Genomic DNA, 13,050 nt, shown 5'->3' on the forward strand with positions numbered 1-13,050 from the left:
TAAATTAATATGAACTCTCTCTTAGAAAATATAAATATTTATGTGTTTAGTGGTTATGAAATCATAGTAAATAAAATATAAATTTGATAACATAAATATTTATGTGTTTAGTGGTTATGAAGTCATAGTAAGTAAGTTATAAATTTATAACAAATATATTTTTAAAATATCTTTAGCTTTTGAAATTTAATTTATATTTTTACCCATCATTTAAATATCTACCCGTAATAACGTAAATATATATGTTTTAGATTAAAAGATGCGAAATATATTCCAATATCATTTAATTTAAATATCTACCCGTAATAACGTAACTAGCATTTGCACCACATGTTGCAAAGAAAACGCCGTAAGGCAATGGTATAAGAAATAATAATATAGAAGAAATAGGTTAGCGTTTTATGTAATTTTGTTTCTTTACTAGTGTTTCTTTTTTATCTTAAACTAGGTAGCGAATTCCATATTTGAACACAAAGCCACAATCACAACCTACACATGTACATCTTAACATGAACAACAGTAACAAAATGCAGAAATTCCATCTAAAAATAATAATTAGAAACTTGAAATTCTAGCTAGAATAAAGAGTAAACCTTGTTGGGCTACGTTTTTGGGCTGATTCTCCAATTGTGATACAACCCTAGCATTCACAAGCTGTTATAGAAAATTTCTGTGGCTCTCATAAGGAGAAACAAGCCAAATATTGGTGAATATTGAAAAGAACCAAATGACGATATGGCCATTCTTGACTACTTTTAAAATATAAGACAGTCATAAATTAGAATAGAATCTGATAAAAAAGAATGACCAAAGTAAATGAATGAACTCAAAAACAGAATACCACTTTAGAAACATCAAAAGGCTCAATTCTTGTCCAAAGACAATACCACTAGAGAAAGAATCATAATCACTGCGTGAGCTACTACATTCGACGCTAACTACTGTCGTCTCTTTCTCAATATCAACACTAGCGAAGTTTGTTGCAGGCATCTCATCCCCACCAACATCAACAGATTCATCACCAGGGTCACAACCTACACACGTACATATGCTTACATGAACAACAGTAACGAAATGCATAAATTCCATTTAAAAAGAATAAATAGAAACTTAAAATTCTGGCTAGAATAAAGAGTAAACCTTGTTGAACTATGTTTGTGGGCTGACTCTCCAATTGTGATACAACCCTAGCATTCACAGGCTACTAGAGAAAATTTCAGTGGCTCTGGTAAGGAAAAACAAACCAAATATTGGTGAACATTGAAAAGAACCAAATGATGATATGACCATTCTTGACTACATTTAAAATATAAGACAGTCATAACACTAGGACAGCATATGGCACGATCAAGGCCAACAAAATTATCTTCAACTCTATACATCCCCAAAGAAACTATGGTTGCACTCAACTTATATACCAACTTCCATAAAAACATTATTTTGAGGTAAATTCCAGCAACACTACAACGTGATGAACCCTCAATTACCCCAAGAAAACTTGGGCATTACAACAAGAAATATTAAAATGACGGCACAGGTCCTTTATGTACTCCTGATTAAAGAACCTCATCAAATAATTATTTCTCTAAAATTTACCTCAGCTTCATAAAGATATCCATTAGGTAAAAAAAAAAACCGTCACTATCATCATCTTCTTCAGATTTAAAATTCTTTGTCTCAACCTCAATCTTTTCTTCCTCATTATCCTTGTCGCAGTCATAAAGGCTTTCCCGGGGATCTAACTAAAGATATTTAACAGATTAAGAAAAGCTTACAAAAATATTGATAAATACTCTTTACCAAAAATGTCGCTATCAATCTCATAGTCCAAAGGACAATCCTTCCTGAAATGATTTCGAGGCCTAATGCTATCACTGCATAAAAGCCAGACAGTCAAAACCAGAAAATTTCCCTCTCGTGTAGTGTAGGATTAGGAATCCATGAGCTTCAAGGTGATTCATATGTTTTTCATTGTGCTATCAACGTTAACAACACTATATCTTTATTTAATAATTAACAGCCTTCAGACTTTGAAAAGTATCTTCTCCTTTTCTTAGAGAAGGTTCCATAATAATCAAGTTTGTAGCTATGATCAAACTGCAAAAGCTTTCTTCTCTTATTATGGAGCCTAGTTTCTCTTTGTGTAGTGGTATTTCCATTATTGCCGGGCAAACTATCACTTAAAAATTCTTCCCAGTCATTCGCAAGGTTCTTTGCCATGAATTGATGATCTTCAACATCACCGTAAGTCCGTTTTTTTCTTGTAGAGGATTGCACTTTTTCCAATGCAACAACTTCAGCAGATGCCCCCATCAAACGAAATTCATTGAACAATGCAACTTTGGGTTTATGTCGGATACCCCAACTTAGATGTCTTTGTGGAGAAAATCTCCAATTAATATTGTGCCAAGCTTCCAGGTGGGACCTGTGTGCACCAAGAAATCAAAGTTATTCAATTGAGTGCCGCCTGTTTTTGTATTGCAAGTTGTTTTTCATCTCAGCTTCTTCCTTTTTCACGTTCTGTAGCGAATTCCATATTTGAACACAGAGCCACGGTGACAACCTACACATGTACATCTTAACATGAACAACAGTAACAAAATGCAGAAATTCCATCTAAAAAGAATAAGTAGAAACTTGAAATTCTAGCTAGAATAAAGAGTAAACCTTGTTTGGCTACGTTTTTGGGCTGACTCTCCAATTGTGATACAACCCTAGCATTCACAAGCTGTTATAGAAAATGTCTATGGCTCTCATAAGGAGAAACAAGCCAAATATTGGTGAATATTGAAAAGAACCAAATGACGATTTGGCCATTCTTGACTACTTTTAAAATATAAGACAGTCATAAATTAGAATAGAATCTGATAAAAAAGAATGACCAAAGTAAATGAATGAACTCAAAAACAGAATACCACTTGAGAAACATCAAAAGGCTCAATTCTTGTCCAAAGACAATACCACTAGAGAAAGATCCATAATCACTGCGTGAGCTACTACATTCGACGCTAACTACTGTCATCTCTTTCTCAATATCAACACTAGCGAAGTTTGTTGCAGGCATCTCATCCCCACCAACATCAACAGATTCATCACCAGGGTCACAACCTACACATGTACATATGCTTACATGAACAACAGTAACAAAATGCATAAATTCCATTTAAAAAGAATAAATAGAAACTTAAAATTCTGGCTAGAATAAAGAGTAAACCTTGTTGAACTATGTTTGTGGGCTGACTCTCCAATTGTGATACAACCCTAGCATTCACAGGCTACTAGAGAAAATTTCAGTGGCTCTGGTAAGGAAAAACAAACCAAATATTGGTGAACATTGAAAAGAACCAAATGATGATATGACCATTCTTGACTACATTTAAAATATAAGACAGTCATAACACTAGGACAACATATGGCACGATCAAGGCCAACAAAATTATCTTCAACTATATACATCCCCAAAGAAACTATGGTTGCACTCAACTTATATACCAACTTCCATAAAAACATTATTTTGAGGTAAATTCCAGCAACACTACAACGTGATGAACCCTCAATTACCCCAAGAAAACTTGGGCATTACAACAAGAAATATTAAAATGACGGCAAAGGTCTTTATGTACTCCTGATTAAAGAACCTCATCAAATAATTATTTCTCTAGAAATTACCTCAGCTTCATAAAGATATCCATTAGGTAAAAAAAAAAACCATCACTATCATCATCTTCTTCAGATTTAAAATTCTTTGTCTCAACCTCAATCTTTTCTTCCTCATTATCCTTGTCGCAGTCAGAAAGGCTTTCCCGGGGATCTAACTAAAGATATTTAACAGATTAAGAAAAGCTTACAAAAATATTGATAAATACTCTTTACCAAAAATGTCGCTATCAATCTCATAGTCCAAAGGAAAATCCTTCCTGAAATGATTTCGAGGCCTAATGCTATCACTGCATTAAAGCCAGACAGTCAAAACCAGAAACTTTCCCTCTCGTGTAGTGCAGGATTAGGAATCCATGAGCTTCAAGGTGATTCATATGTTTTTCATTGTGCTATCAATGTTAACAACACTATATCTTTCTTTAATAATTAACAGCCTTCAGACTATGCAAAGTATCTTCTCCTTTTCTTGGAGAAGGTTCCATAATAATCAAGTTTGTAGCTATGATCAAACTGCAAAAGATTTCTTCTCTTATTATGGAGCCTAGTTTCTCTTTGTGTAGTGGTATTTCCATTATTGCCGAGCAAACTATCACTTAAAAATTCTTCCCAGTCATTCGCAAGGTTCTTTACCATGAATTGATGATCTTCAACATCACCGTAAGTTCGTTTTTTGCTTGTAGAGGATTGCACTTTTTCCAATGCAATAGCTTCAGCAGATGCCCCCATCAAACGAAATTCATTGAACAATGCAACTTTGGGTTTATGTCGGATACCCCAACTTAGATGTCTTTGTGGAGAAAATCTCCAATTAATATTGTGCCAAGCTTCCAGGTGGGACCTGTGTGCACCAAGAAATCAAAGTTATTCAATTGAGTGTCGCCTGTTTTTGTATTGCAAGTTGTTTTGCATCTCAGCTTCTTCCTTTTTCGCGTTGTTTCTGTTTTTTTTCTACCTCTTCTTGTTGCTGTTTCTTTTCTTTCTCCTGGTTCAAGACAACCAATGATGTTATCAACTATATATGGTGCCCTCATGGAACGCAGAGTAGATGTGTTTCCTATCGGACTTGTATAAATCTTAGCTTTTCTTTTCTCATGCTGGTTGGGAAAAAGAGGTTTCCTGATTGAATTTGAGTTTAACTGTAATAATGTAAGACAATATTCCAAATATACTACAGAAATAGAAGACTGAAAAAATTTGGAAACATGTTCGTGAAATCAAATAAATAAACATGATAAATTCAATATAGGGGTAACATGTCCTCATAATTTTGATAATCTCACAGAGCAAATCAACATTGCCAATTTCCCACTTTCATATTTGCATGAGCATCTGGATTAAAAATGATGCAAATCCATTTCAACAAGCAATCAAAGAAAGCAGTGTGGCCTGAAAATCTTACTTGAATAATAGCTTCCTTCTGAGCACGAGCTTGTTCCTTTTCCTAAAATTGCAGTAAGAAATGTTAGTAAAAGCTCCAAACACTATCTTTTAAAGCTTGCATTCTTTTATAAGAATTCAACTAACCTGTTTCATCTTCTCCCTTTTCAGTTCCTGTTCCAGCCATTTCTGTTCCATCTCCTGTTCATTTCTTTCTTTCTTCTTAATTGCCTCTTTCTCCTTCAGCTTTGTTTGCTTGACCATTATACATCAATAAACAGCTATCACTGCATTAAAGCCAGACAGTCAAAACCAAAAACTTTCCCTCTCACGTAGTGCAGGATTAGGAATCCTGAGCTTCAAGGTGATACATATATTTTTCATCGTAGTCTATCAACGTTAACAACACTATATCTTTCTTTAATAATTAACAGCCTTCAGACTATGCAAAGTATCTTCTCCTTTTCTTGGAGAAGGTTCCATAATAATCAGGTTTGTAGCTGTGATCAAACTGCAAAAGCTTTCTTCTCTTATTATGGAGCCTAGTTTCTCTTTGTGCAGTGGTATTTCCATTATTGCCGGGCAAACTATCACTTAAAAATTCTTCCCAGTCATTCGCAAGGTTCTTTGCCATGAACTCATGATCTTCAACATCACCGTAAGTCTGTTTTTTGCTTGTAGAGGATTGCACTTTTGCCAATGCAACAGCTTCAGCAGATGCCCCCATCAAACGAAGTTCATTGAACAATGCAACTTTGGGTTTATGTCGGATACCCCAACTTAGATGTCCTTGTGGAGAAAATCTCCAATTAATATTGTGCCAAGCTTCCAGGTGGGACCTGTGTGCACCAAAAAATCAAAGTTATTCAATTGAGTGCCGCCTGTTTTTGTATTGCAAGTTGTTTTTTCATCTCAGCTTCTTCCCTTTTCACGTTGTTTCTGTTTTTTTTCTACCTCTTCTTGTTGTCGTTTCTTTTCTTTCTCCTAATTCAAGACAACCAACGATGTTATCAACTATATATGGTGCCCTCATGGAACGCAGAGTAGATGTGTTTCCTATCAGACTTGTATAATGGTTGGGAAAAAGAGGTTTCCTGATTGAATTTGAGTTTGACTGTAATAATGTAAGACAATATTCCACATATACTACAGAAATAGAAGACTGAAAAAATTGGGAAACATGTTGGTGAAATCAAATAAATAAATAACATGATAAATTCAATATAGGGGTAACATGTCCTCATAATTTTGATAATCTCATAGAGCAAATCAACATTGCCAATTTCCCACTTTCATATTTGCATGAGAATTTGGATTAAAAATGATGCAAATCTATTTTGACAAGCAATCAAAGAAAGCAGTGTGGCCTGAAAATCTTACTTGAATAATAGCTTCCTTCTGAGCACGAGCTTGTTCCTTTTCTTAAAATTGCAATAAGAAATGTTAGTAAAAGGTACAAACATTATCTTTTAAAGCTTGCATTCTTTTATAAGAATTCAACTAACCTGTTTCATCTTCTCCCTTTTCAGTTCCTGTTCCAGCGATTTTTGTTCCATCTCTTCTGTTCGTTTCTTTCTTTCTTCTTAATTGCCTCTTTCTCCTTCAGCTTTGCTTGCTTGACCATTCTACCTCAATAAACAGAGACATGTTGGCAACATTGCATATCTTCAACTAATCGTACATATCTAGATTGCTAAATCTAACAACATCAATTTAAATTGGCTCACAAATTGGTTCAATTCATACATATTTGATTGAGAATGTTACATCTGAATATGATTGAGAATGTTATAGCATAGTTTCTCGTCTTTGCTCTGTCGCATAATTGCCGGCACTGGTTGCTTGACCTTTTCCATCTGTTGTTTCAACGATTTTCCGCAAAACATTTGCCCAAGGAACTACAAGAAAATACACCCCAAAGTGAATTTGTCCAGGCCATTTTTGCAGGACCGAAAGGCATCGGTGTAATTTCGACATTGCCATTCTCAATTGAATGATCTTCATCTTCTGCCGAATCGATAACATTATTGTCAGAGTTTTTCTCTATACAAAGCCCGAGAAACGAGTTGGATGGAGCCGAAACCTTCAGCTCAGGAACCACATGGGATTGGGGGCTGTCATTGAATGATGGGCTAATTGATCAAGGCTATTGGATTTGGTTGCCGGAATTATAGGAAAGAATTCAGCTTTGTGTCCATTCAATTCAATTATATCCTCATCCTGGTAGTCATTCATATTTTCTCGCTGCAGAGAACCCTCAAAGACTTCAATCGATTCTCTGTTTAAATGAGAGAGATTCCAACTGAAATAGCCCCCAATTTCTTTGGGGGATGCTGATGAACTTCTAGTGGAAATCCAGGGAGGCAAATTTAAAGCACTGTGGGCGCTTGCAGGCACATGACCCCTTGATTCTTCTTCTGTCTGCACTGACTTACAAACCCTAGGCCATCTGAAAGGGGCAGAGTCTAGTTTCTCTTTGTGCAGTAACACGATTTTTAAATCAAATATTGCTTGATAATCTCAGATATGGCATTTGAATAAAATGGAGGATGGCAGTGGAATTGTGTATTTATGGTGTGCACAGGAAACTGCAACTGCAAACATTGAATATGTGTAGAGAAAAGTAGGGTTTCGCCCAATTAATGTTCTTGAAATCAAGGGGTGTTTCTTGATATTGGTGGCTCCACGGACCAAGCCGAGGCGCCTCCTCGCGTCTTTTACTTGAAGCCATTTTATCAGATCCTGCGCTGTGTTCCATTGCCCGGCCTCGGCCCCTCATCTCTCCGCCTCTTCGCCCGACCTGTGCAGCCTTCGGTTCTACCTAAAACCACTGCCTGAAAGTCCAACGAAGGCCACTTTGTATGAAAAATAAAGGTTCTTCCAGAGGTCTTCCTGGATGGCCCAGAGGCGTGAGATGGAGGTGGCCTTGGCTCGACTTTTCCCTACAAAACTATGTACCATCCTTCGGTTCTATTGTCCGTTGATCTGGAACCTGGTGATGAAGTTACCGCTAGATGAGTTAGTTAGCCACCATAAACGCGTGATAAGATGCATGCCCAACGCATACACCAACGGCCACACCTCTAAACTCGATTATTGAATCAACGGCGGGAGACACTCCTATCGTCTAACACTTCATCGGACGAAGCAGAGAGATGACACGAGGGCAAGGAGGAAAGTTCATCTCAGAGGGAACGCCTTACGGCGTAATAAGCTAGATCATTTATTTGTTTAACTGAATGGGAGGTTCTTGTAAGCATAACAAGTTATCAAACCCCCATTTCCAATCACACATACAATCCAGTGTCGGATAATTGACAATCCAGAGTAGTTTCTTGGATGAGGATGAGAGATGGTTTATGCATCATAATTATACCTCTGAGTGAGCCAATTTTGTGGGCCGCTCCCAAACCCCTAACATTTAAGGACAATATAATCGTGGAGGAACATGTTGCTTGGGCATATCCCCTCCAAGGACTCGCAGACCATCAGCCTCGAAAACAGGATATTGATCAGTTGTAAAATAAGAATTGTAATTAAGACACATCCCCTGAGCATCCATCCGAAGAGCATCCGCTGAAGGGGTAGAAGACGACATATCAGAAAAGGCACAAGCCCAGATTTTTTTAAATTTAGGGGCCCTCTTTTTTCTGTGAGTAGCATTCCTGCGAGAGAAACGAATGGCATGATCCTTCCAATACTAGAAGAAGGATCTCTTGATAGTTAAGGGTTGAAGACCCTGAGAGGCGCTTAAAATTTCCTCCAGATCCCTGTCCAGAGAATTCGTCAAGGCCTCTTGTCCCACGTTTTGGTTAAGAGAGGGTTTATGGTTGTCCTCTCACACCCCAAAAAGGACACAACTGGAATTACCAGCAGGTGACATGGTGCCGTAGACCGAGCTACTTCTGAAGTGGCCTTAGAATTACATCCCCGATTCGAAACCCGACTAACTGAAGGTAAAAATACCTCAACCAAAACTGAGTCAACGATTTGGGCATCCCAAAGACCCAAAGTAAAATATGCGAAGGCCTCCTCCCTAACAAACTTAGAAAGAGAGGGGTTAAACAGAGAAACTCCATAAACGATGGGAATCTCGTCCCATCGGCGACCCTAGAAGGGACATAGCTGGAAACAGCCTCGGGATGGTAAGCCACGGGTTGATCAGAAGGCAACAAGGGCGGGTTCAAAGTCCCATTCAAAAGAGGAAATAAAACCCCATCTGAAACATAAACATTTGACTGATCTTCATATTGAACCTCTACACTATCAGATAGAGATGTGGAGTTACCTCGAATCAAGGGGCCAGGAGGGGCTTCTTATGTTCACAATCCGGTTGACCGCAAAGAGATGAACCATGAACCTCTTTGATGCACGGTCTATCTCCATAGAGAAGGAGTTTTAATGGATCATGACGCCATGAAGTGCCCAGTCTCGTGATATTGCAAACAATGATATGGAACCCCCAATAATCAATGTGCAATTGAAAGTTGAAACTGCTCCACCTGGCCTCCAACTCCGCCAATAACCCCCTACCCATATCAACCTACACCAATACCCAAGCCATTATTTTATCTAGTTGTCCAAAACTCCCCTAGTCCCAATAGTAGCAAGAGATGATACGATTAGCTATGTATTTAACCGTCGAGATGTTCCGCAGTTCCGTGGGAAGTCCAGGCAGGAAGTCCAGGCAACATAGCCTAGACTAAATTCCTTCGAGGCAACTCCGTAAAGGGATCAAAACCCGCTTTCCGTCTCTGCAGATTAAGAACCCCCGACCCTTAATCCACGGTTCCTTTATAATTATTTTAGAGTCCTTTGGGCACAGAAACTGGAAACATATCCAACCGTTGAAGAGGACACTAACCTTTGTCCTGTACTTAGGGATTGGACAATGGAAACCAATAAGCTTAAACCTGACTTCATTTGATCACGAGACATCTGCAGGATGTAGCCAGCACCCCATCAAAGCATGTTGTCTCAACCACTCCACACTCCCCGAGAAAGACTCTGCCCCAAGAAGAAGTGGGCGAACAACTAAAAGCAGATTAATGGGTTTTATGTTCGACTTCTTGTTTCGATTTCCAGCGGCCACCTTCAACTCATCACACTGAAGCACTCAAAAAACCACTGCCAAGACCAGATGGATAGGAACCCTACTGAAGAGAAACGCGTGAACGAGGCTCTCTTTCTGCTTGGATAGTCATTTCAATCAGGGTTTCCGGAGACAACATCAGAATATACTGGATGACAGACAACATCAGAATACCCTGCATGTCATCCAGCTGTCCGGTGGACACGTGACATCTACCCGGAAGCACATGTACAATGACCAAAGAAAAACCCAGGAGGGGCCCCGCACAAAATCCAGGAAAAAACAATCCACCTAGACTATTACTAAAAACAATCTACACCAGCCCTACCAAGAAACGTAACTATCTTTCCTTAGCTTTCAAAACTTAGAAAACTTGAATGAAAGTCGGCCGAAATAAATTCGACACCAATGTAGAGACAAATATGTGTCTAGACTAAGAATCAAGCATCTACCACAGAGAATTCATCATCCTGAGCCTTCTATCCCGAAAGTTGTGAGCTATGCTATCTCACCACATATGTATGGCCTGTATAAACGTAAAACTGGATCTGCACTCATATAGATTGAGTAAACACATACACGTTTAGCTTAGTAGAAGTTGTAGTTGTGCTTACTCCCGTTATGCGATTCTAGAGACGGCTTGTGGAACCGTCAACTAGTTCTGCTCTCATTAGAACTTTAAAAATATTTACACGGACAACTTAGTGCGATTTGTAGTTGTTGTAGCTCCCGCTACCCAATCATTGTAGTCGCTCGGCGCCGCTCTCAGCTCTCAATCACCTACCTGTCACCCAGTAGCTTGTCAAGCCTATTTGTCAAATCCTATAAAAAAACGTTGGATACAAATGATACAAGATAAACGTTGAAGCAGCAGGTCGAAACCCATCTCCTCGCCTCTCCTCCTTCCATTGTCATGTCACAACACTCACCAGAGCCACCTCAGGCCGACCTTGAGGTCATCCACGACACCTTGCCTGAGAAGGATAACTTGTTGCACACTGTCATGCAGGCCGAGTCGCTCTTACAGACGTTGCTCTTGAATGGCCAGCTGCCTAAGTGGAGAGACACCGATACAACGCCATGGTCGCTTCCACTTCAAGCAGCTAAGTGGAGAGACACCGATACAGTGCCATGATCCATTACGTGTTCACGATTAGCACGATCTGAGAGAAGATCGACACGATTCGGATTATATATATATAAATGTGTTAGTTATGCAAATATATAAAAAATATAAGAGGGAATATTCATTTCTCATGTTAGTAGAAGGCGTGGAGTGACTGAGTATTATGAATTAGAAAACTGAAAGAGGGAATGGTGGTCGAGAGGCTTACAAACATAACTGCCTTGATGGTTTCTCGCATGATGTGGGCGTCCTGTTGCTCATTCTGGATCTGAAACAGCACATCAACGAAGCTTTTACAATGTTCTGCTTCAACCCCTGGCTAGCCATCCGAGGATGAGTCCTTGCGATGCTACATATGGTTATGTATGAATTTCTCAGCGAGTGAACCGAATATTTTTTTGGCCTCCTTCATCCGTCCAAGGATACCTTGCAAATCAAGCCAGTCCAGTCCAAATAAGGAATAAAACTTCCAATGTCAAAAGCTCCCGTTGAAGACACCGCTCTTGCTCTTGCTCTTGCAGGTGGTTTTCATTGTTTCATAATGGTCGGCCTTGAGCTTGAACCGACACCCTTGAGCAGTTGCAACCGATTAGCTATCCAAAGCGAAACGCACGGGCAATTAAACACGTTTGACTCACCTGCGATAGTAGTTTGTACAGTTGGGAAAGCCAGCGGCCACCATGCAATTCAAATCGATGGATCATATTAACTCAATCGTCTAACAAAATATCTAAGGGTACAGGTTATGACACGGAGGCATTTAGGATAGTCGATCTCAGAGGGAACGCCTTACGGCGTAAATATATATGTTTTACATTAAAAGATGTGAAATATATTCCAATATCATTTAATTTAATTTGCATATAAGATGTCACGATGATGTTCGCAGGATCTACAATTATTGGCGCGGGGTTTAGAACACCGCCAATTCTCGTTGTCTGACCGGCTGCAGCGCAATTCGTCAGCTTTATCTTTTCGCATCACGAGGATAATAATGGAGATGGAGGTTTTTTTTTTGGGTTTTTTTTTGGGTTTTTTTGGGCATAGTTTGGTTTTTTTTATTACGGTAGTTATATTTTTGTAATTTAAAATATAGTTTATTTTTTTATATTTTAAAAAATTTAGTAAGACATAATGGTATATAGTTTTTATGAAGATATATATTATAGTTTTTATGAAGATATATATTTTAATTAGGTCTTATGGTATATGGATAATATCTTTTAAGTATAGGTTTAGTTAATTAGTTAAATTAGTTAACTAGTCAAGTGAATTAGAAGAATCCAAAAGATAATTAGAGAATTAATATGCATAAGTGGAATTGTGTTAAGTCAACTAATACCTAGTCTTAGTTAACTAGACAATCAACATGCAATTATCATTTATTAAGTCAACTAATACCTAGTCTTAGTTAACTAGACAATCAACGTGCAATTATCATTTAATTATTTCATAGCTCATGCATGACTCCACTCATAATGTGACTCCACCATAGTAAGGAGAAGTAAAACTCATGCATGCATGACTTCACTTCACCAGTAGTGTGAAGTGTGACTCAATAAATTAAAAAACATAGAGATGTTATACACAAATATTTTGGCATTAGGTCACAACTTCTATATTAAATATTCTAAGTTGGAATATTTTCAATTGTCATTCTTTTCCTTTTTAATTTTCATAGTCTAATCTTAAAGTTATATATAAATTAATATTAACTATCATTTAAAAAACATAAATATTTATGTGTTTAGTGGTTATGACATCATAGTAAGCATGGTATAAATTTGGTGGGAAC

At 38.0% G+C, this 13,050-nt stretch overlaps 1 long non-coding RNA gene across 2 annotated transcripts; it reads right to left on the bottom strand.

The window, feature by feature from the left end:
- Positions 1-1,146: 1,146 nt before the first annotated feature.
- LOC149182982 (uncharacterized) lies at positions 1,147-12,042 on the bottom strand. Of its 2 annotated transcripts, XR_016257166.1 has the most exons (5): positions 5,185-12,042; positions 5,060-5,101; positions 3,215-3,299; positions 2,668-3,108; positions 1,147-2,563 (listed from the first exon to the last, which is right to left on the bottom strand). It is a non-coding gene; the product is annotated as an uncharacterized LOC149182982 (long non-coding RNA). The 2 variants fall into 2 exon arrangements; XR_016257165.1 differs by lacking the exons at positions 1,147-2,563; positions 2,668-3,108; positions 3,215-3,299 and having other exon boundaries at positions 4,286-5,101.
- Between the last annotated feature and the right edge of the window lie 1,008 nt (positions 12,043-13,050).

The sequence above is a fragment of the Pinus tabuliformis genome, chromosome 3_2, assembly GCF_031772625.1.
Source record: "Pinus tabuliformis cultivar Carrire ecotype Pingquan chromosome 3_2, CPIR1, whole genome shotgun sequence".
Lineage (NCBI taxonomy): Eukaryota > Viridiplantae > Streptophyta > Pinopsida > Pinales > Pinaceae > Pinus > Pinus tabuliformis.